This window comes from Onychomys torridus, chromosome 5 (assembly GCF_903995425.1).
Source record: "Onychomys torridus chromosome 5, mOncTor1.1, whole genome shotgun sequence".
NCBI lineage: Eukaryota > Metazoa > Chordata > Mammalia > Rodentia > Cricetidae > Onychomys > Onychomys torridus.
Window position 1 is genome coordinate 59,347,947 of NC_050447.1, and position 23,079 is coordinate 59,371,025.

Below are 23,079 nucleotides of genomic sequence, written 5' to 3' on the forward strand. Positions count from 1 at the left end.
CAAGAAAAAAGAAACTTCATCAAATTTAATACCTTTTGTGCATCACAAAGCACCATCAAGAGAAAGAAAACCCACAGAATGAGTAAAATATTTACAAATCATATAAATGACATCTTTAATATCTTGAGTCCATAAAGAACTAAAACTCAACCGTACATAAACAAAAACAATTTCTAAAAAAGCTAACAATCAAATAAATTTGGTCCCAGGGAATGAAAAAATGCTCATATTGCTTCTCACTGGGAAAGAAAAACCAAAGATGTGAGATACCTTTTCACAACTATTAGAAGAGAAAGGGGAACTCTTTTGAATTTTATCATGTTTGACAATTGAGGTTCAATGGAAAGCAGTGTGGTAAGTCCTCAAAAGTTAAATACAGAATTTTCCTTGCTTTGCATGTGTTCAAAGTAATTGGAAGAATATATTCAGTAAATACTTGCACACTAAGTCATGCAGCAACATTATTCACAGTTGCCAAAAGGTAAAAACAACCAAATTTTCACTGACCAATAATCAAAATACGGTCTAGATAATGCAACAGGGTTCAGTCTTAAACAGAATTTTGGTAATTGTGAAAGCATAGGTAAAACTTGAAGATTCTAGTAGGTAAAGTGAGTCAGGCACTGTGAAAGTTAATCTCAATTATTAACTTCATGAAATCTAGAATTCTGGAAGGGGAAATTGGGCTTTTCTATTGAGGTTATCTTGTTTCATTAAATGACATGGGAAGACCCACCACTGGGGGCAGCACCATTTCTTGGACTGGGATCCTGGAGAAAAGTGAGCTGAGTACACGCTTTCACTTTCCTTGTTGCTTTCATAATGTGGGTACATTGTGGCCTGCTGCCTCAAACTCCTTCCCACCGTGAGTCTGCAGCAGTGAACTGTATCCTAGAACCTTGAACCAAATTAAATCCTTTCTCCCTTGAGTTGCTTATGGGGATATTATCACAGCTACAGGAAAATTAACTAATATGAACACAAAAGGAAACTTAGTGAGTGATCTTCAGTGTGATTGGTTTTTATTGTCAACTTGACACAAACTAGAATTACCTAGGAAAAAAGTCTCCAGGAGGGATTGTGTAGAACAGGTTAGCCAGTAGGTACATGATAGGGAATAATCTTGATTACATTAATTGAGGTGGAAGACCTATCCATTCTGGGTATCACTATTCCCTAAGTAGAGGATCCTGAACTATGGACGAGTGGGAAAAGCAAGCTAGCCTTGCCATCTCCGTAACAATGGTGGATTGTAATCTGTAATGGAGAGCTAAGTAAACTCTCTTATCCTGTAAGTTTTTTTTTTTTGTGTGTGTGTGGTTTTTTTTGTTTTATTTTATTTTATTTATTTATTTATTTTTTTCAGGGAATTTCACCAAAGCACCCGTAAATGAAACTAACACACCAGGTATGTGGACTGCCTAAAAGCGTTAAATTCCCAGTGATGGAAAGTGAAACCTTAGCTACCAGAGCTGAGGTGAGGATAGCATGAGGAGTCAATGATTAGCTGACAGAGTTCTGATTTGGGATGATGAAAGGGGTCCTGTGGATGAATGGTGGTAATACAGTATGAACAGACTCCTGGCTTCATTTTGTGTTCTCAACACTTTTGGATGCATTGGGATACTTTTTACCCTATAAATATCAACTTCACAAAATTTTTATATGGTCAAATTTTTCTTTCTATGTGAATGTCCAAGAAACACAGAGGTAAATTTGTGGCTCTCCGTAAGCCCATTAAAGGCTGTCTTCTGGACATGACATAGCTGTTATGCCTCTAAACTTATTGACTAGAGTTATCTGCACTAGACTTGTACAAGATCAAGCCAGCTAAATTCTAGCATGAATGGGAGAGGGACTCACAAAACAGAATAGCTGAGGAAATATTGGCAGCTCATAGCATGGAAGGGAGAGTCTTGTTTTAGGGTGTGTGTGGCTGTGGTTGACTGCCCAGGTTCCAGTGTATGGCCTTATAGCTATGCACATATGGGCAGCACTAATTGGACTGGGTGGGGTATTAAAAATAGATAGATGAATAAATTAAAAAATTAATTACTAGGGCATAAAGTTGGAAGGTGAATTTGTTAGGAGGTTATCTAGGAGTAGTGGAAGGAGGAAATGGAAGATGAATTTCTTCATATTTCCTTGTATATATGTCTGTCTGTCTGTCTGTCTCTCTCTCTCTCTCTCTTTGTCCATTTCTCACTTCCTCTCTCTTAAGCAGAATTTCATGCTATAGCTGAAGTAGGTGCCTAGGACACACTACGCAGCCCAGGTTGGACTTAACGTGTACAACAACCCTCCTTTCTCAGCCTCTTGAGTGCTGGAATTATTGGTATGAACTATTAGCTGGCTTTGAAGTGGTGATTTTAAATGCTCTTTCTTATTAAGGTTTGTGTGGGTAGAAGATGATATGCAGATTTGATATCATAGTACCTTTGTGGTAAATGCTTATATACTTCACCCATTATTGTATGTTTGCTAAAATATATTGTGTCATCCCACTTATTCTAAACTGCCATCATATCCAGCAACTACCCATAAATTATTAATTGTATAGTACTATTGACTGTTTTAAGTAAGTATTTTGGAGTTATTTTTCTTAAGCAATAAAGACATACGCAAATAGCAAAATAAAACTTATTAAATCTACATTTATCCTAAAAAATGAAATCATCAAAGAGCCAATCAATTAAAAGTCTTATAAAGTAGAAGAACAATTGCATATATAAATACATATGTATTTATCTTGCATATGAAATTATATTCCTCTTTTTTTCCCACTCCTGGCTATGATTTTAATGTATTTCTTTGTCTATTTCAACATGCTGGAAATACTGTATAGCTTCCTTGAATGCTCTGATAAGCTAGGTATTTAGTATAAGAAAATCAGCCCTTTAACCCTAGAGTTTACCATATTCTCCCTAAAATTCTTATGAAATTTAAATTATGTATCCAAGTGGAACTGAAAATAAAATGCAGCCTCTTTCAAAGTCTTCTCCCTCATCAATATCATTATGATTCCCTGGTCTATTTTTCCCCCTGGACACTGTTAGCTCAGGTCTTTTAGAGTCTGGATAACGCGATCACTGAAACCCCACAGTTTTGATGGTCTAACTATCATAGCATCCTGAATAGCAACTTTACCATTTGGCAGTAATTCCAAGAAAATTTTACAGTTCTTTTACTCTAGCTCTACAAATGTGTGTGGAAAATAAGGCTGAGCTCTCCAGGGAGAGAATAATTTTCAACAGCATTTTGCTTGAGAAATTTTCTCCATGGAAAACTTGGAAATCTCTTTGTCCCTGTGATCCTAGGATGTTATTTGTAAAAACTCTCAGTGGGTTTTTACATGATAACATAACACCGATGGATTATGAGGTGATTTCCACTATTTTTTTTTTAAGTAAAAATAACTCTTCCCCTTCCTCCAAACTAATGAAAGCAAACAAATCGGTAAACAATAAAAGAAGGCTGGAACTGGCTGAGTGTAGCTGTTACTTTGACTCCTGGTGACCCTCAGTTACCTCTTTACTGTCACTTAAGTCCAAGACTCAGGTTTATCCTCTGATCCTGTCTTTGTCTGAGCGAGTTTAGCATTTACAAATGTGAAAAGATAGTAAATACACGAGTGGCTGTAACAGGATGTCATTGAATCAAGTGAGAATTGAGCTTGTTAGAGCTGGTGCAACTTTCAAAGTATTTACAAATCAGCAGTGCTGGAATTACCCCTCTGGTTTCAAATGTGGCACAGAAGTGACTTAAATGAAAACCTCCTCTCTGGTTCCACTGTGTGCCAGAGGACTTTTCCTGAATGAAAGAGTCAGCATCTCATTTATTAACAATGCAGATACATATCAAAGCCACTATTGAATCTGTCTCTCCCCATTTATTTTGCTTCCCCATTTCTACAACCTATATTTCTTGTTTAACAAATTGCTCTTGATGTGACGTATTCACAATATGCCCATAAGCTCAACTGAAACACAATTTCCTGCTAGCTTCAGTCAAAATACATTAATCCTCTCGATATTTCCCAGGACAATACTATCTCTCATGTGCAGACTTTATTTCTCTCATTTGGCTGCAAAGAAGAAAAATCTTTGAAAATTGGTTTGAAACACACTCACTCACACACACACACACACACACACACACACATGCACACACAAATTACACATGCGCGCGCGCACACACACACACACACACACACACACACACACACAAGCATGTGCACAAGATCAGAGCTAAATTCTTCCTACATACAATTTTTTCTTAAATGTTCTTATTTTCATGATGCACTATCACATAAAACACTCATGCATGAGTGGAATTAAGGATTGTTGTGTATTGGACAGTCTGTCCATCGGGTATAGAACTGTTTACATTTCTGATGTGGTACTAACCTGAGTCTCTATGTTGAAACAACAACCATGGTTGCCATCTTTGTAATAATCAACTGCAGTGGCCAAGCTTTATCTTTTCCCACCACTCACTTCGTGTCTGTGAAAGCTGAACACAGTGCTTATGAAAGAGGAAAACCTGAATGCAGTGCATTTTCATGACCAGTCACCTGGGGTGATGTATGTGAAATGCTTGACATAGCTCAAGAATTCATATTCAGATAGATAAGTGAATGTATATAGGAGATAGGTACATAGGTCTATATGCCACTGAGAGGTATATACATATATATGTAATATATATGTAGATAAATAGATGTATGGACCATGCATGCAGGTAGCTACATGGAATGCATATGTATGTGCATGTGTGTTATACAGGTAAATATATGCAAATGTATGTATCTGTTGATAGGTATATGAATAGGGAGGTGGGTACATATATAGGTACTAGAGTATGTGTTCTAGATGTGGAACATGGGTGTGTAGGTGTATTTATGCAAATAAACTATGTATACAGTGTGTATATAACATGTACATAGATAAGTATAAAGTATGCGTATGGATACACAAAAAGATGTACATGTAGGCATGTTTGTATATGTGTGGTTAGACATACATTTTTACATATCCATTTGCTGATACTTGCATAGGTATGTATTTAGTGATGGATATGGTGACTATATAGGTAGGTGTGTAGGGACACATGTAGATGTATATATAGCTACTCACATATATACATCTATAGACATATATGTGTATACAGACATATACAAATGCAGGCATGTATGTACAAACATAGATAGGGACATGTTTGTTTATATATGTGTATGTGTGTATTTATGCACACATACGTTGGTTAATGCTCCTCCATCTTTGCCTGCCTTGCAGAGAAGGCTTGGGGAAGATACCAAGTGTCCTAGGCCTTGCCAGCCACAACTGATTTCTAGCCTTATGGGAGCCAAGGGCTGAAACACTAACTTGTTCCTTTGAGCCCTGATGGTGTGTGATAACAATGTCTCACCTTGCAGGGAAGGTTTGGCCTAGTACTCTCTAGGTACTTTCATAGTAAGACAAAAGTGGCAATGAGTGTCCTTTGCTCATCTCTCCCTGCATGCTATGCTTGTTGTGTATTGGACAGTCTGTCCATCGGGTATAGAACTGTTTACATTTCTGATGTGGTACTAACCTGAAAAACGTTAGCCTTGGTTTGGAGAAAAACAGAATAGATGACTTCCTTCCCTCTTCTGGCCACATCACCTGACTTCAGCAACTGGATATTTGAGAAAGCCTGGTGGGGAATTAAAATCCATTTCTACTGGTGAGAGATACAAGGTGCTGTAGTTCTGGTGTCTGGAAGGACTTAGCAGAAGAGAGGCACACATCCTATAGACACCCTGTCAGCTTCCGTTCACTCCAAACTTTGACACTTGGCCTAGGATCTCAAGTTGTTCTTGTAAACCTTGTTAGAGAAACAGTAGTGGGAAAGCATTTGTACGCACATGTGTTTTCATTGCATACCTGTATGCATCTCCTTGTTGCCTTGTTAATGGCAACCATGGCAGATCTTAATCTTGGGAACTGAGAAATAGGATTCTAAATTATTGTATTACTCCCTTTAAATTCCAGATCACAAGTATATTCTACCCAGGTGACTAAATAGACAAGTAAAATCTGTATATGTTATCTCTATGATTGTCATTTATATAATGTGGTCTATAAGTTTGAAAATTTTAGATCCAGGGATTGAAAACACAAATGTCTCTAGGAACTAGATAGGATCTGACTAACACTGAGCAGAGAGCCTTGCACTTACAATACTTTACATTTATGCTCAGTTGGTAGCTGGAGGTCAAGATCACTCTTACCCCAAAACAATTAATTTGTGTTTCTCTTGGTCTATGCTTTGTTTTGTAAATTTTATTTTTTATAGGTATGCATGTGTGTTATAGGCACACATGTGTGGGTGCACCCATATGTTCATATGTAGGTGTATGGAAGGTGGAGTATGATTTTGGACATCATCCTCAGGAACACCATCCATATCCATTGGGTAGGGTGGAACTTACTATATAGGTTAGACTGGATAACCAGAGAGCCCTAGGGATTTACCTGTCTCTGTCTTCTCAGTGCTGGGATTAGGAGCACACACTACTATATCCATCAATTTAATTTAATGTCTGGGAAACAACCCAAAATCCCCATGCTTGCAAGGTGAGCTCTTTACATTGGTAGAGTTCTGGATTAGAGATAGTAGTAGTGTTGAATAGCAATCAGCATAGTCTCAGCTTTGAGGAAATCAGAGGTCAATGGGGCTAACTAAAGCATCCTCTAGCCCTGTAGTATTATGTGGGGATGCGAGTCTAGGACTGTGAGATGTTTCAAGGAGAGCCAGAAGTCTACTTATATGTGTGAGAATGTGTGTCTGAGAGAGGAGAGGGGGATGGACTCCCAAACTAAAATGCCCTAAATCTGTCATTATTTGAGCTTAGATACAGGAAATAAATGTAATGATTTGAAGCCTGGAAGAGGAAAAGAGAGAAAATACATTTTTTTTTCTTAGTTCCCAACTTGGACCTAGCTGATTGGGATTTCCTTGGCTCCAAAACCAAGTTCTGTGTCAGAATCATCTTTGGTAGCCTACAGAAAAGCAGAACCCCAGACCCTAGTTCAAGCCATGTGGGTGGGTGTGGGAGTCCCAGAGGCTGACTTTCTGGTCCACTGTCAAGACTTGCACAGCAAACCTGGGATCTCAAAGTCTCAAGCTGAGTGGAGCTGAGGGAAGCTTTCACGAAAGTTCTTGATAACTTGATGCAACCCAACCTGAGGACTGGGAACCTTCAAGGTACTCACATTTCTTAAGCTTCCTAGCTGCAAGTTATTTATAGTAAGAAAAACAAAGACTTAACATGTCTGCATACACTTTCACACGTCCTCTTTAAAAAGACAACAGAATTTGTCTTTTAAAGCTCTGGCTAGTAGAAATTCATCAAAATTTGTAGAGAATTTTGCTTTGGATAAGAACTTTCATTTTTGTTTTGTTTTTTTTTAAACGTCTAAGAAAAGAGGACAGAGTGAACCATCTAGTGAGTGGACATAGCTAGAGCCTGACCTTGGCTCTTCCCTGACTTACTCTAGTGTTTGAGTGCTGGGATAATGACTATAACCTTACAACATGCTGTTGTGGGACTTGGGTTGGCTAGACCAAAGCCATAGACCACTACTTGAGACATCATTCAAGATACAGTTAGATAGAAAAGAAGGAGAGATTGAGTAGGGTAGGGGAGGAGAGCAGAACAGAGGAGAGGAAGGAAAGGAGAGCAGAGGAAGGGAGGTACACATCACTCAGTGAACATACTTTGGGTATAAGTTTTAGACAATATGAAATGTAAAAAAAAAGATGCCCATTTTACAGTTAAGTTTTTAGGCTCATGTGTAATAAATATGGGACCAAATATCAAATATCTGCAAAATCAACAGTGGTCAGAAAAAAAAAATGATAATTGTCCTTCCTTGACTGAGTTAAAAGAATTGTCCTTGGTGCGAAGTCCATGCTTGACATGATTCCAGAGAACTTGGTGTGTGTGTGTGTGTGTGTGTGTGTGTGTGTGTGTGTGTGTGTAGAAAACACAGGTTGATGGGAATTAATTGAATTTAGAGTGGATTGGAATCTTTCCATTGTACAATCTTAAATATTAATATATCTACTCATTTTTCAAAAATCACAGAAACTAGCAGAGAAGGTCAGACATTTTTTTTTTATTTTTCCATTTTGCTTTGTAAAAGTATTTGGCATAAAGTATTCATTCTGTTACTTTTTATATAGTAAAATATCTCTTAAACATGTGACTAATTCATAATTTAGAAACTGGTGTGGACTTTTGAGGCAGACACATTTGAAAAGATATAGATATAATCATAGACACAGAGAATCCAAGTGTGTACAAAATCCTACAGTCAGTGCTACCTTCTTAATGGTATTCAAAAATGACCCAGTGCAAAATGAAAATGTTAATATTTGTTTGCACCACATGACCGGATCTGAGTAGCCAATGACCTGTGTCTAGCTTGCTAGAATGTGATATATTATAGTGCCTACAATTTGCTGCAGGCAGAAATCTTAATTAAGGCATTTCCTAAAGAGTGACCTTCAGGGAGTACATTACCAAATGGGTGTGAAAATAGACAAAGGGCCAAATGGCATCATTGAAATAGGAAGATGTTAGATATATATTTCTCCTCAAAGACTGTGTTGTCATTAATATTGGTAGGGCTGCAGGGCTCATCACAGAACTATTAGTCTTACCCTCTAGGAAAGACCTTAGTACTCGGGTGAAGCAGAAGACTCCAAGGCTCTTAATTAGTGAATATATAGCCCCTTCCTCCAGTGCAAATATTCTGTGTCTCATTGCAAGGGTTTAGTTTATAAATTCTCTCTCAGCGGGTTCTGTACAGAAAAGTGTTCCCTAAGTCTTTTATTTTATATGTAAATTGTGGTGTGTGTGTGTGTGTGTGTGTGTGTGTGTGTGTGTGTGTGTGTGCGCGCGCGTGCATGCATGCAAGGATATCAGGTGTTGTTCCTTAGAAGCTGATTAAACAAGAGTGACTGGCCAGCAAGTGCTGGATCCACCTGGCTGGAGGTGGAGCTTTTCTCTCCACCTCCCGTCAAGTCCCTGCAGTCCCACAACCGTCATATAAAATAATCATTCAGATGCTTATAATACTAATAAACTGTATGGCCATGGCAGGCTTCTTGTTATCTACTTCTTCTATCTTAAATTTATCCATTTCTATTAATCTATAAGTTGTCATGTGGCTCATGGCTTACCAGTACCTTACATCTCGCTTGTCATGGCAGCAGCTGGCAGGTCTTTCCCCTTAGCCTTCCACTTCCCAGAAGTTTTCTCTCTGCTTGTCTCGCCTATACTTCCTGCTTGGCTACTGGCCAATCAGTGTTTTATTTATTAACCAATCAGAGCAACACATTTGACATACAGAACATCCTACAATACTACCCCCTCAGTACTGGGAACAGCATGTACCATCACAACCAACTTTTATGTGCGCCGGAAACTGAACTCAGGACCTCATGCTTGTACATCAAGCCATCTTTGATGACTAAACTGTTTTCCTAGCCTCAAGTCTTTTACTTTTTCTCATAACCAGTCATATGTGTGTCCATACTCCTTTAAGTGGACAATGCTGCTGAATGTCTGCAGTTTTTCATGGCACTGTTCTTGATAATGTTAGAAACAGTGATCTAGTTGAGCAGTCTGTAATGTGTACTGTCCCTTCTCTTTCGACAGAAGGTGAAGATGGGTTGCTGGACTTCAAGGTCCACAGACTGCTGGTACTGGGCCAGCCAGTACAATGATGTGGCTCAAATCAGTTAGATTATTTCTTCCAGATTTCTCCAGGCTGTGAAAAGTGTCATGGCCAAATGTTCCTTAGTCTGCTCCTTTCCTGGCCCAAATTATTTGCTGTTATTTTGACTCTTAGACATTTGGCCAGCTTCTCATGAACTTGAACAGGCTCACAGAGTCAGCTGACCTTGTCCTTTTTGGCAGAGCATGACCACGTATTTCTGGAATACATGAAATATATCAGGACCCTGCGCTAAGTCATCTGGTGGCATTTGGACATTAATCTGCCATTGGCATGGCACAGCAGCTTGTAATCCAGCATTTTTCTGGGATTCCAAAGGAAGAAATAGCTCGGCAGCCCCAGCTTCATGTGTTTGCTTAGAGTAAATCCACAAATTCAGATTTTCTCTTCATCCTCATTTTCTTATTCTTTTCATCTCTACTATCCCAACCCCAGGCCCCTTTCTCATCTTTGTGTCTCTTCTACTTTCAGGTTGTAACTTCTCACCTTTACTCCCCCCTCCTTTATCCTCTATTGCTTTCTTCTTTTGTTATTTTGTTGTCCTACATAAGAGGAAATATGATATTATCTTCTTGGATCTGTCATTTTAGCTCAGCATAGAGTTTTATATTTGTGTTAGAAGAATGAAGACAATAATGTCAGTCTCAGTCTCTTTAAAACATGGAGTCAATAAAGATGGAAAATTATCTTTGGATAATAATTATCATTCTATTATTATGATCATGTCATTCATTTCAACACACCTTAAGTCTGCTGAACTCTAAACATTTCTCAGACAAGCATCTTTAAAGTCCCAGCATATGAATACATAGGGAACAAATGACTACAACAGCTTCAATTTGGCAAAGCTATCAGATGATTTTGGCTTATTAATAGACATCTTCCTGGGAAGAGGAAATAAAAGAGATTCTGTGGGGGGACTAGGGGCACTTGGGGATGGGAGCAGGAGGGATCAGGTGGGGCAATAAGGGAGAGAGTATGGGGAGAGATGCCTAAAATTGGGGGACATTTGAGGGGCAGTGTGGATGCCTAGTGCCAGAGGAAACTTCCTGGAATCTATGAGGGTGACCCCAGTGAGGAGTCCTAGTAATGGAGGATACAGAGACTAAACTGGCCTTTTTTTGTAGCCAGGTAAGGCTTTCAGTAGTGGGACTGGGTTGCATTAGGTTGAATAATTGGCTGAGGGGTTCTGATGGAGAACCTCAAACAACCCAGGCTGATGCTAAGATAGAGGGTTGCTCTCTGAAACCTGACAGTGGAGTTCTGTTGCTGAAGACAACATCCACACAGCTCATTGAATGTAGGGAGGTCAATCAAGCTGGTGCTGGCTAGGAGCCTTCATCAATATGTTCTAGTCTCTTTGGTGCAAGAAGGTACTCTGCAGGTTATGGAAAGAGAAACCTGGACACCAACCCAGCCACAAAACCTTCCACCTACAATCTCTCTTGACTGTAAGATGTGCTGGGGCAATGGTGGCACAGAATACACAGAAAGAGCTACCAACCAATGTTTGGTTTAACTTGGGGCCTACACCGTGAGAAGGAGCCTAAGCTCTACACTGCTGCATGGCCAGAAACCAGACACTGGATAGCCTAGAGACCTAGGGTAGAACTAAACAGGACTGCCAAAGAAAAACAAAAATTGGTTCTTAATGATATTCTGCTCTACTCATAGATTGGTGCCTTGTCCAGTCATCATCAGAGAGGCTTCCTCCAGTAGTAGATTGGAGTGGGTTTAGAGACCCACAGGGAGACATTACATGGAGAGTGAGTCTAAATCGGAGGTCTCCATCAGGTCACTCCTTTTGGAGATCAGGGAGCCTCATAGAAGAGGGGCAGGAAAGATTTGTAGGACTCAGAGGGGGTGGAGGACACAAGGAGAACATGGCTCACCACTCCAGCTAAGCAAGGCTCACAAGGGCTCACAGAGACCAAAGCAGCAAGCACAGGGCCTGCATGGATCGCTACCAGGTCCTCTGCATATATGTTATGGCTATTAGCTCGCTGTTTTTTTGTGGGACTGTTTACAGAGGGAGCAGTGAATCTCTGACTCTTTTGCCTACTCTTGAGATTCTTTTTCTCCTATTTGGTTGCCTTGTCTAGCCTCCTGATGATGGCTTTTGCCTTGTCTTATTATATCTTGTTTTGTCCTATTTGACTGTCATTTCTTGGAGGCCTGCTCTTTTATGAAGAGGAAACAGAGGAGGAGTGGCTTTAGGGGAGAGGGGAGCTGGAGGGCATTGGGAGGAGTAGAGGGAGGGGAAACTGTGGCTGGGCTGTATTATATGAGAGAAGAATCTATTTTGAATAAAAAATTAAAAAGAGGCACTGAGGTAGCTGTGAACATTTAAAAAAATCTTTGCACATGTGCTTATAATCGAGAGTATGAATATGTGCAAAATGCATCTGTACATTTCTGTGTACATGAAGGTGAGTATGCCACAGAGGACAAGCCTGGGTGTTGGGGTCAGCCTTCTGCCTTATTTGAGGCAGGGTCTCCTGTAGTTTGTAATTACATATACAAGGCTGGCTGTCCCTGGTAGGAGTGTTGGGATTACAGATGCATATTACTGAATCCTGCTTTATATGCGTTCTTGGGATTCAAATTCAGGTCCTTCTACTTTCTCAGTAAATGGTTTACCCACCAAGCCATCCCCCCAGCCTATAGTTATCAACATTCTTTCTCACAGTTTCTCTCTCATGTAGCTTTTCATAGGTGGTAAGAGAGGCAGCAAAGTCATAGGACATTTAAATTAAAACACTACACACATTTTGTAAGGAGGGTTTACTTCTGCAAGCTGTTATTGTGATGCAATTGTGAGCTGGCTATCAATCCCTCAACTGACAACAATTATAGATGCAGATATTAGTTGTAATACTAGTCAGTCTGTGAAAAAGATTGTCACTAAGGAACAAACAGACCAAAGGAGTAGCTATAATGTTGGCAATTAGAAAAATGTTATCCAGACTAGTCCTGGAGGAAGGCTAGGGTTCTATAGCTTAGACAAGCAATAATGAGACATCCATAGCTGTCAACTCTGAACTATAGATTATATGGATATAATGATTTAGAGCATTAGGCTCCATGCTAAAATAATTGTGTATCTACAATCATCTCATTATTTACAAGTTAAGCTCAACTGTATTAGTTTGAATGACTTTTATAAAAAATACTGTGGTAAGTTGTCAACAAATAGGTCCTCATGGAATTAAAAGGCTTCTGTACAGCAAAGGAAACATCTGACAAAAGATTAATATGTAGAGTGTACAAGAACTGGATGACCACAAACTAGGGCAGGCCCGAGTCCTAAGACTGGCTGGGCCTTACAAACTGGACTCTATGGGGAAAGAAGGAAAAACAAATCCAAAGCTGGGTGGGAAGGGATGGGAGGGTTGAGAAGGTGGCAAGGGGAGGAACTGATGGGGGTAAATATGTTCAGAATACATGTAGGAAAGTCTCACAGAATTAATGAAAATTACTTAAAAACAAAAACAAATGACCTAATAAAAAACAGGCCAATGATAGGCATGGTTGTGTGCATACCTGGTACCCTAGCACTGTGGGATTCCGAGATAGGAGGATCATTGGGGCTTGTTGGCTTCAAGCCTAGCTTCAGGTTTAGAAATAGACCCCGTCTCAGAGTAATAATGTGGAAGTGACAGAGCAAGACATCCAATGTCCTCCACTGTCCTCTGAACATACATAGCTACACACACCTTCATATGTGCACATATAACACACACACACACACACACACACACACACACACTACACAAAAGAAAATGGGTAAAAGAGTTGAATAGAGAATTTTCAAAAGAAGAAATATAAATGGCCAATGACTATTTTAAAAATTGTTAAACATTCTTGGCTATCAGGGAAATGCAAATTAAAGCCACACTGAGATTCCATTTCATCTCAGCCAGAATGGCTATCATCAAGAAAACAAATGACAAAAAATTCTGACCAGGGAGTATAAAAAAAGAATTTTTATTTGCTGTTGGTAGCAGTGTAAGTTGGTGTAGAAATCAGTGTGGAAGTTTCTCACAAATCAAAAAACAGAAGTACTATATATCCAGCTATACCATTCATGCACACACACCCAAAGGACTCTATATTCTACCACATACTTGCTTGTTCATGTTTATTATCCCTGCTCTATTCACAATGCCAAGAAATGAAATCATTCTAAAAGCCCAAGAACAGATGAATAGGTGATAAAAATGTGGTGAAGGTATACAATGGACTTTTATTCAGCCATGAAGAAAAAGGAAATTATGAAAATTTCAGGGAAATTAATGAAATTGGAAAAGATTATATTAAAGGAGGTAAAACAAACTCAAGGTCAGAAAAACAAATACTGCATGTTCTTTCTCCTATGTGGATCTCAGTTTCTAGTTTTGTTATTTGTTTTTACTGTGAGAGTAAGTGTGTATAGAGACCAGGAAACTGTCAAGGGACCCATGAAAGGAGAAAACAGAGGCCTCAAGAAAGAGAGGTGAGGAGCAATAGGACACCTGTGATTTGAAAATGAAGAGGGAATACTGAAGAAGGGTTTAAGCCAGTACAGGGAGCAGGGAGAAGGATGGGAGAGAGGACTGAGTGGGGAGGCTCAACCAAAGCTAAGAATGTATGAAATGCCACAAGGAAACCTGCTACTTTGTAAGGTAATTAATGCGATTGCCTGAACATAAACTTCACACACACACACACACACACACACACACACACACACACGCACGCACACACACACACGCACACACACACATGCACACACACACACACACACACACACACACACACACACCACCACCACACACACACACACACACACACACACACCACACACCACACACACACATCACACACACACCACACTCACACACCAAACATATCACACACCACACACACACACCACACCACACACACACCACACACACACACACACACACCACACTCACACACCAAACATATCACACACCACACACACACCACACCACACACACACACACACACACATACCACACACACACACCACACACATACACACCACACACACACACACCCCACGCACACACACACACGCACACGCACACACACACCACACACACACACCACACATACCACACACCACACACACACCACACATACCACACCACACACACACACCACACATTACACACACACACACACGCACATGCACACTCACACACCACACACACACACCACACATACCACACACCACACACACACATACACACACCACACATCACACACACACACACACACCACACACACACACATACACACACCACACATTACACACACACACACCACACATTACACACACACACACACCACACATTACACACACACACACACACACACACATTACACACACACACACACACACACACACACACACACACACACACACACGAGGACATGAAAATAGGAGAGAGACAGAAGTAGAAGGAGTAAGAGAGAACAATGGAAAGGGGTGTATATGGTCACAGCATGTTGTATACATCTGGGGAAGAAACGGAAAGATTATTCATGAAATAGTTCTGTGAATAAAAATCAATATAATTAAGTTGTTAATGGCTCAGTCGAGGTAATAGCGACTCAGAAATAAGACAACCAACAGCTGAACTTGGTTCTTGCCTTTATTTCTCAAAGCTAACATACTTTGTGAAGCTCACAAGTCAGCAGCTAGGAAACCATGTTAAAAACTTATTGGCTAGGGGAAGGGAGTTTGAAAAGTGAGTTCTAACAGACTGCATTATACCTGTTAATAATAAAATAACAGGTAAATAAAGGATACCTATTTTATTATTTTTCTTCTAGTTATTTCTTCTGGTTCCTACAACATTGCATTTTTTCTTTTTTGCTGTTTCTGGTTTAACTAGTTTTATAATCATTGATACCTAGCATTCTGGCATCTACTGAATGTATCAACATCCTTGAGCCCATTAAGAAAACAGACTACCAAACCTCTTGATAACAATTCTGAAAAGGAAGGAAAGCCTTTAAGTAGCATGTGTTCTCAGGGGAAGCCCACTTTATTTGAAACTTTGTCACCTCAATTGTCATTCTGCTTGACAATTAACAGTACCAATTAGTTAAAAAGTCCAGCGCCAAGGTGCATTGAGTTTGTGGAAAATGAAAATAAAGTGAGTAAAATCAGATTTAATGAGTCCTGCAACCTTGAGAAAATCCAACCCGTAGCCTTCATCTGACAGAGAGCCTGCAGTACTCTATTTATTCACCCTTCCCATATACAGCGCTCCTCACACAAGGTTGTAAGTTTGTTTGACATAAGATTTCAGGGGGAAAAAAGAAAATGAAAAGAAAAACAGAGACAAAAGGCCTGCTTTCATGTTCTGCCTCTGTTGTTCACAGCTGAGTGAGCCACCTCTTGGAGTTTCTGTTTTCCCATGTTAAAAAGTAGGTAACACTTCCCTTGTTTGCCTGTCTGGATTATTGCAAAAATCAAAGGAGAGAAGACAGAAGAAAGCTACTGCTCATTGGAAAATGCTTCAGAATGGAAATTTTTGTTATTTCTTTCTCTTAGCCCTTAGTAACTGCTGATGTTTATTTTGTGATGTGGATATTGATCCTTCATTCAATGGTTATTCATTCAGTCCCTGCTTTTTTATTTGGGGAAATGAGTTTAGAATAAGATAGAGGAGAATATTGTCTTAGTTATGCTTCTGTCACTATGATAAAGACTATGGCCAAAACCATGACGGGAGGAAAGTTTTTATTTCCACTTACAATTCTCAGAATGACTCCATCACTGGGGAAATCAAGGTAAGAACTTAAGGCAGGAACTTGGAGTCAAGGAACCAAAGCAGAATCGTGAAAGAATGCTGCCCTCTGGCATTCTCCCCTGTCACTTGTTCAGCCTACTTTCTTACACCATGCAGGACCACCTGCCAAGGGATGGCATGCCCCCAGTTAATTGGACCCCCCAAAATCTATCATTAATGATGAAAATGCCCAACACACTTGCTTACAGACAATCTGATGGAGGTCATGTCTCAACTGGGAATCCTCTTCTCAGTTAACTGTAACATGTCAAGTTGACAAAAAGCCAACCAACACATTTGTAGAAATAAAACGTAGTAATAAATGGGATTTGCTAGGTTGTATCAGGTATGGTGGATCACACCTTTAACCTTAGCATTTTGGAAGCTGAGACATAGATTATCTATGAGCTAATGGCCAATTTAGATTACAAAATACATCTCAGGCAGTGAGATCCTGTCTGAACCAAACATTAGAAAGAACAGGTAGGCTAGGCTGTAATAACTGCTACCCAGAGAAATAAAACAGGAAGTAGAGGGACAATCACAGCTGGGAGGGAACTTTAGTTATTGATTACTGTGGATTATACTGTGTGTCTCCCCTCCACAGATGAGTGATAAGGCATTTTGCCAATCCTTAAGATCTCAGAAGATGAACTTGACCTATTCAGATACATGGTCATTACAGATGGTGTGGGGTGGGGCCATTATCCAATATGGCTAGTGCAAAGTCAGAGAGTTGTTTGGAGAAGGCTGGGTCAACTAAGACAAAGACTGGCATGTGATGGTAGATCTTTAGAAACTGAAAGGGGTTGGAAGTATCTTCTACATCCTGCAGATAACACATCCTTGTTTACACCTTGACATTTGAATTTCTGGACTATAGATTTTAGATGGCACAGAACAAAGAAAAGTTTAATTCTTTACTGTTTACTAAATTTTGCCTGAAAATTTAATTCCAACTTCTGCTTATTTCTTTGAATGTATTTTTTAAAATAAGGGTCACTATTCTAGTTTTACACCACAATAGATTCAGATAAGAATAATGAATATATAAGGACTCAGAGGACAACAATGCTAACATTTGTCTCTGTGAGCTATAAAGCAAAGTGGAATGAAGTCAAAGGACTCAAGTGCATGTTTGTTAGCACTTCATGATGATCTGATCAAAGTTTTTCAGTGGCCTGTCTCAACTAGATTCACAAATTAATTCTTTCCTTAGTTAACTAAGTACTCATTAGGGTCAGTGCTAAGAGAATACCGTTAGAAAATAGATGTGGTTTTGTCCTTTGTCTGAAAAATTAGTATAGCCAAACATGCTGGAATCTAAGCATCCATATGCCAGGCACAGTATAAATATGCATGCTCATGAGCAAAGGAACACCTAACATATAAACAAAAACCTACTCTACTCCCACAATTTCTTACTCAGAATACTTATTCAACTATTCAGTAGCAAAGCCAAAATTTGCATTTCTAGTTCTAACACTGTCATGGATTATTTTGTTTGTTTGTTTCTTTGTTTTGATGGTGGATCAGTGCATAAAAATATATCTGATAGTGAAAGTATAAAACCCAATGTGAAGCTTCACAGATTCAGGATGGTTAGTCTGTCTATCTGAACAGAAGGTCATTGATGGATACACTTTGGGTCTGGTTAATTTCTGTGCGTGATGTTTTTACTTGTAAGTTTTTTATAATAAAGTTTATATTTAAAAAGTTAGACAAAAGAACAAGTAGAAATTAATGTCAACCACATGCTGTCCTGCTCTTATTATCCTCAAAGTAAATGTTATAATACTGAAGGAAGAAGTTTATCTTAAGGCAATATCTATGTCTCTTTTTAAAAACTAGCTTGGGGTCTTGGGTTAACCAGCATCTTTTGGTTGAAACTGTGTTTTCTGGATTTCTGCTTCTTGCCTAATATTGTCTATCCCTATTTGCATAGGTACATTGAAATACTGTGTTTTTCAGTGAATGTCTGCTTTAGAAAGCCACAATAATAACAACACCTACAAATCTTCAGTGAAAACGATCCTTTGTTCTAATTTTTAAAATCCATGGACTACAATAGCACCCTTGAGGACTATAACCCATACAATAGATTAAGAGCCTATTAAATGTTATTTTCAGCTTGGCAGAGCACCAACTGCTAGGTTACCCTTTAGCTTTGATTATGTTGAAGTATGGCAGACTTACTATAGCCAGGTGACAGCACTAATGTGTCATTGTGGAATGCTTTTCAATAACTGTACAAGCAAATGTAATGAGCTTTACTATCTAATTCCTGAAAATCAGCCTTGCAGACACAAAAGACAAACATCACATGGTTCCTCTCATATGTGGAAACTCAACTGTACACCTGTATGCATGATGCGAAAATATTAAGAAGAATCTTTGGGAAAGGAAGAAGACTAGGAGGGGACAAGAGAGTGTTATAGGGAGGGTGAAGACTAGGACAGTATAAGAGAAGATCATAGGGGAACGTCACCATAATCAAAATAACTAATATACTTGAACAGAATTGTTTTATGAAACTCATTGCTCTGTAAAACTAATACAAACTAATAACAAAAAAGAAAGAATGAAATGTTGCTGCATCAAGCTGTGAACTTGTGGCAAGTATGTATGTGTATATGTATCATTGACCCCCAGGCCCCCATCGCCTACTCTGGGCTTCAGTCCATCATTGATACATTAGGGAAGCTTCAAGGAAACTCTCCCATGCTTCCCAAATTTGACAAGGATGTTTGGCTAAAATCTATAAAGGTTTTCTTCTTAATTGGTTTAAGGATTTTTTAGGTGTTCTTTTCTTCCTGTTTTAAATTTCCTATCAAATTACAGGTATAATTTTCATTTTTTTTTCTGAGTAGAATATCCTGATTCATTTACTGAGTTTAAAACAGTTACATTCTGATTAACATTGAATTTTCAGGATAGTGCATATAGTAAGGCTGATTTGCAAATTGCTTTTTCATATGTTGTAGAAGTATATGTTGCTGATCTGAATTCCTTTAAGATGACTACAAAATCGACCTTGTGAATAAAGCAGATGAAAGGGTTTGCTGTGCAAGCCTGGTCACCTGCGTTTGGTACCATGAACTGATATAAAAAACGAGATATAGTGGCATGCATCTATAATCCCACTATTTTTATGATGAGATGGGAGGAAGACAGAAGAACTGTACAGGAGCTTGCTAAGCCATCTCGCTTTGAATATGTAGCACAAGAGCAAAAACAGAGAGACCCTGTCTCAACAAGGTGGAAAGAGAAATTGACACACAAAAGTTGTTCTCTGACCTCTATGTTTGTCATATGTACAAGTATGAGTGCACATACACACACTAAATCACTAAAATAAAGAATCAGATTTGCAGTAATATTTCCTGTTATAAAACGTGGCTTCTGGGGAACTACCAGAGGGGGAAAACAGATAAAACATCCACACTGTAAAATATATACAAGTTAGATTTCAAGTAAGTAAAATTAGTATTTTATTAATGCTCTAGAACAATTCTTTTATACATCATGAATATGTATTTTGGCTAATAAAAAGTAGATAGGCTGGTAGCTGGGTAGGAAGTTAGGTGGGAAAGACAAACTGAGAATGATCAGAAGGAGGAGGGTTGAGTAAGGAGAGATGCCAGCCAGCTGCCCAGGAAGCAAGACATGCTAGAGGACAGAAAAAGTCATGAGCCACATGGCAATACATAGATTAATAGAAATGGGTTAATTTAAATGTAAGAGTTAGCTAGTAACAAGCCTGAGTTATTGGCTGAGCATGTAAAATTCACATTCAGCCTCTGAGTCAGTTATTTGAGATGGGGAGGTTGAGACAGTAAACATCCATTACACATTAACATTTGTAAATACTCATAAAGCTCCTCAAATGACACAGGGAAAACTTATAATGTCTGAATTGAATTGAAAATACCTTAGAGTTGCTAATTGCAAATAAATCAGTGCTAATATGACAGGGGTTTTGTGTTCCCTGAAATATTGTGTGTTCCCCGAAATAAACATATTTGGGGTCAGAGAACAGACAGCCACTAGAACAAAGCCAAAAGTGGTGGCTAGAAAATGGGAAGAGTAAGCCATAACAGAAGTTGGGTGGTGGTGGTGCACGCCTTTAATCCCAGCACTTGGGAGGCAGAGCCAGGTGGATCTCTGAGTTCAAGGCCACTTTACAAACAGCTAAGCATGGTGACCCATGCCTTTAATCCCAGAAACCCAACCTTTAATCCCAGAGAGTGGGGGCAGAAAGAGAAAGGTATATAAGGCATGAGGACCAGGAACTAAAGGAGAGTTAAGCATGTAGTTAGTTAAGCATTTGGCTGGATAAGCGGTCAAGCTTTGGAGCAACACAGTTCAGCTGAGATTCATGTGGAGGAGGACTCAGAAGCTTCCAGCCTGAGGAAACAGGATCACCTGTGGAACTAGCAAGGTGAGATAGCTGTGGCTTGTTCTGTGTCTCTGATCTTCCAGCAATCACCCCAATAACTGGCCTCGGGTTTGATTTCATTAACAAGTACTATTAAGATTCCTGCCACAGGTTTAAACATTTATACACAGGTTGATGCATGGAATTCTAACCCTATGGTAGAGTTGGGCAGGCAAAACATAGTTGTACAAATGATTTGGGGCAGACTTCAGTTCCTAAATTATACCAAGTTTTGATAGGCTTTAGAAATATTTCATGCCACTTAGAATCTCAAGAAAAGTGCAAACCTTTCTAGCCATCATGGCTGTCATCATACCATCAGCATCACCAACATAATGGTCATTATTGCCATCACCATGTTTTTTTTTTTTTAAATCATTATCACCATCAGCATCATCATTGTCATCATTATCATCACCACTGGTACCATAATTAATAACCTCAACAACAATATGGTCTTTATTACCATCAACCTCATCATTGCTGCCATTGTTATCATTATCATTACTGTTGGTGTCATCAGTAACCTCATCAGCATCATGGTCATTATTTCCATCAAAACCATCATCATAACTATAATCTCCATTGATATAATTATTGTCATCAATAGCACAGACTATAGCCATTATTACTACAACATGGTTCTAGTTTAAAATCAACATAGGGGAAAAAGAGTAATTTGTCTTACAATTATGGGTTATGGTACATCATAGTAGGGTAAGTCACATGGTAGGAGCTTTAAGTAGCTAGTTACATTTACAGTCAAGAGCAGAAAGAAATGAATGACTGCATGCTTAGTTGCTTGTTATCAACTTGATTTTTCCACTCGTACACATTTCTGGTACTTTTCCTTAGGGAATAGTGTCTCCCCACTTGCTGAGCTGGGTCTTCCCACATCAGTTAATTTAACTAATGCATTACACAAAAACATGCCCACAGGCCAGCCTAATAAAGACAATTTATAATTGAGATCCCTTTCCCAGGTGATAATCGGTTTTGTCATGTGACAATTAAAAAAAGCCAGTGTAGGCATCATCAGTGCCATCAATATCATCACCACCAGTAAGTACCTCATCAACATAATGTTCATCAGTGCCATCAGCATAAATGTCATAACCATCATCATCACCATCAGCATACATATTTTTGCCTTAGTTTCTTTTCTGTAACTGTTATAAAATATCTTGACGAAAGTAAAAGGAGAAAGATTTTAGCTTCTCTCAGTTCAAGAGTATAGTCCCTTATTGTGGGGGAATTCATGGCAGCAGGAACTTGAAACAGCTGGTTGTATTGCATACACAATCAGGAATCAGAGAGTAAATGAATGCATACATCTGCTCAGGTCCCTTTCTCTATTTATATAATAAATGCCAACCAGGGATTAGAATCACCCACAGTAAACTAGTTTTCTCCCCTATACTAGTGTAGTCAACATCCCTACAGTAATGCCCAGAAGTCTGTGTCTCAGGTGATCTTAAAGTTTGTTAAGTTGGTAATTAACATTAACCATCACAGTTATCATTGATATCATCGCTATCATCATTACATCACCATCCTTATCCTCTTGCCATACAATTTAACTTCCATTACACATAGCACAATTCACACCAGTCTATGGACAACAGCTAAACTAGATTAATGAGTTCCTTTGAAATCCTGGAAAGACTTTGCTCCCTCTTTCTGAATAGTGACACTGATTCCCAGTCTGAGGTGCCCAGTTCCAATGCACTGTATACCTTCTGCACTTAGAAACTCTACCTGCTTCCTTCAGGTGTCATTATCTGCTTGGGCACTATGTCTAAGTTCAGTTTTCTTCTTGTGCCTTAAATAGTTTTAAAGCTAGGCTGGGCTTGGTGGTGCTTGACAGTAATCTTAGTACTTACAAAGTTAAGGATTGCCCTGAGTTTGCAGCCAGCCTGGGAAGCAGAATGAGTTCCAGATAAGTCTGGGCTATTGAATAAGATGCCTTCTCAAAATGTAAAAGAATTTGTTATCTAACTGTGTATAAAATATATGAAAGTATTGGTATGTTTTTCTCCCTTTA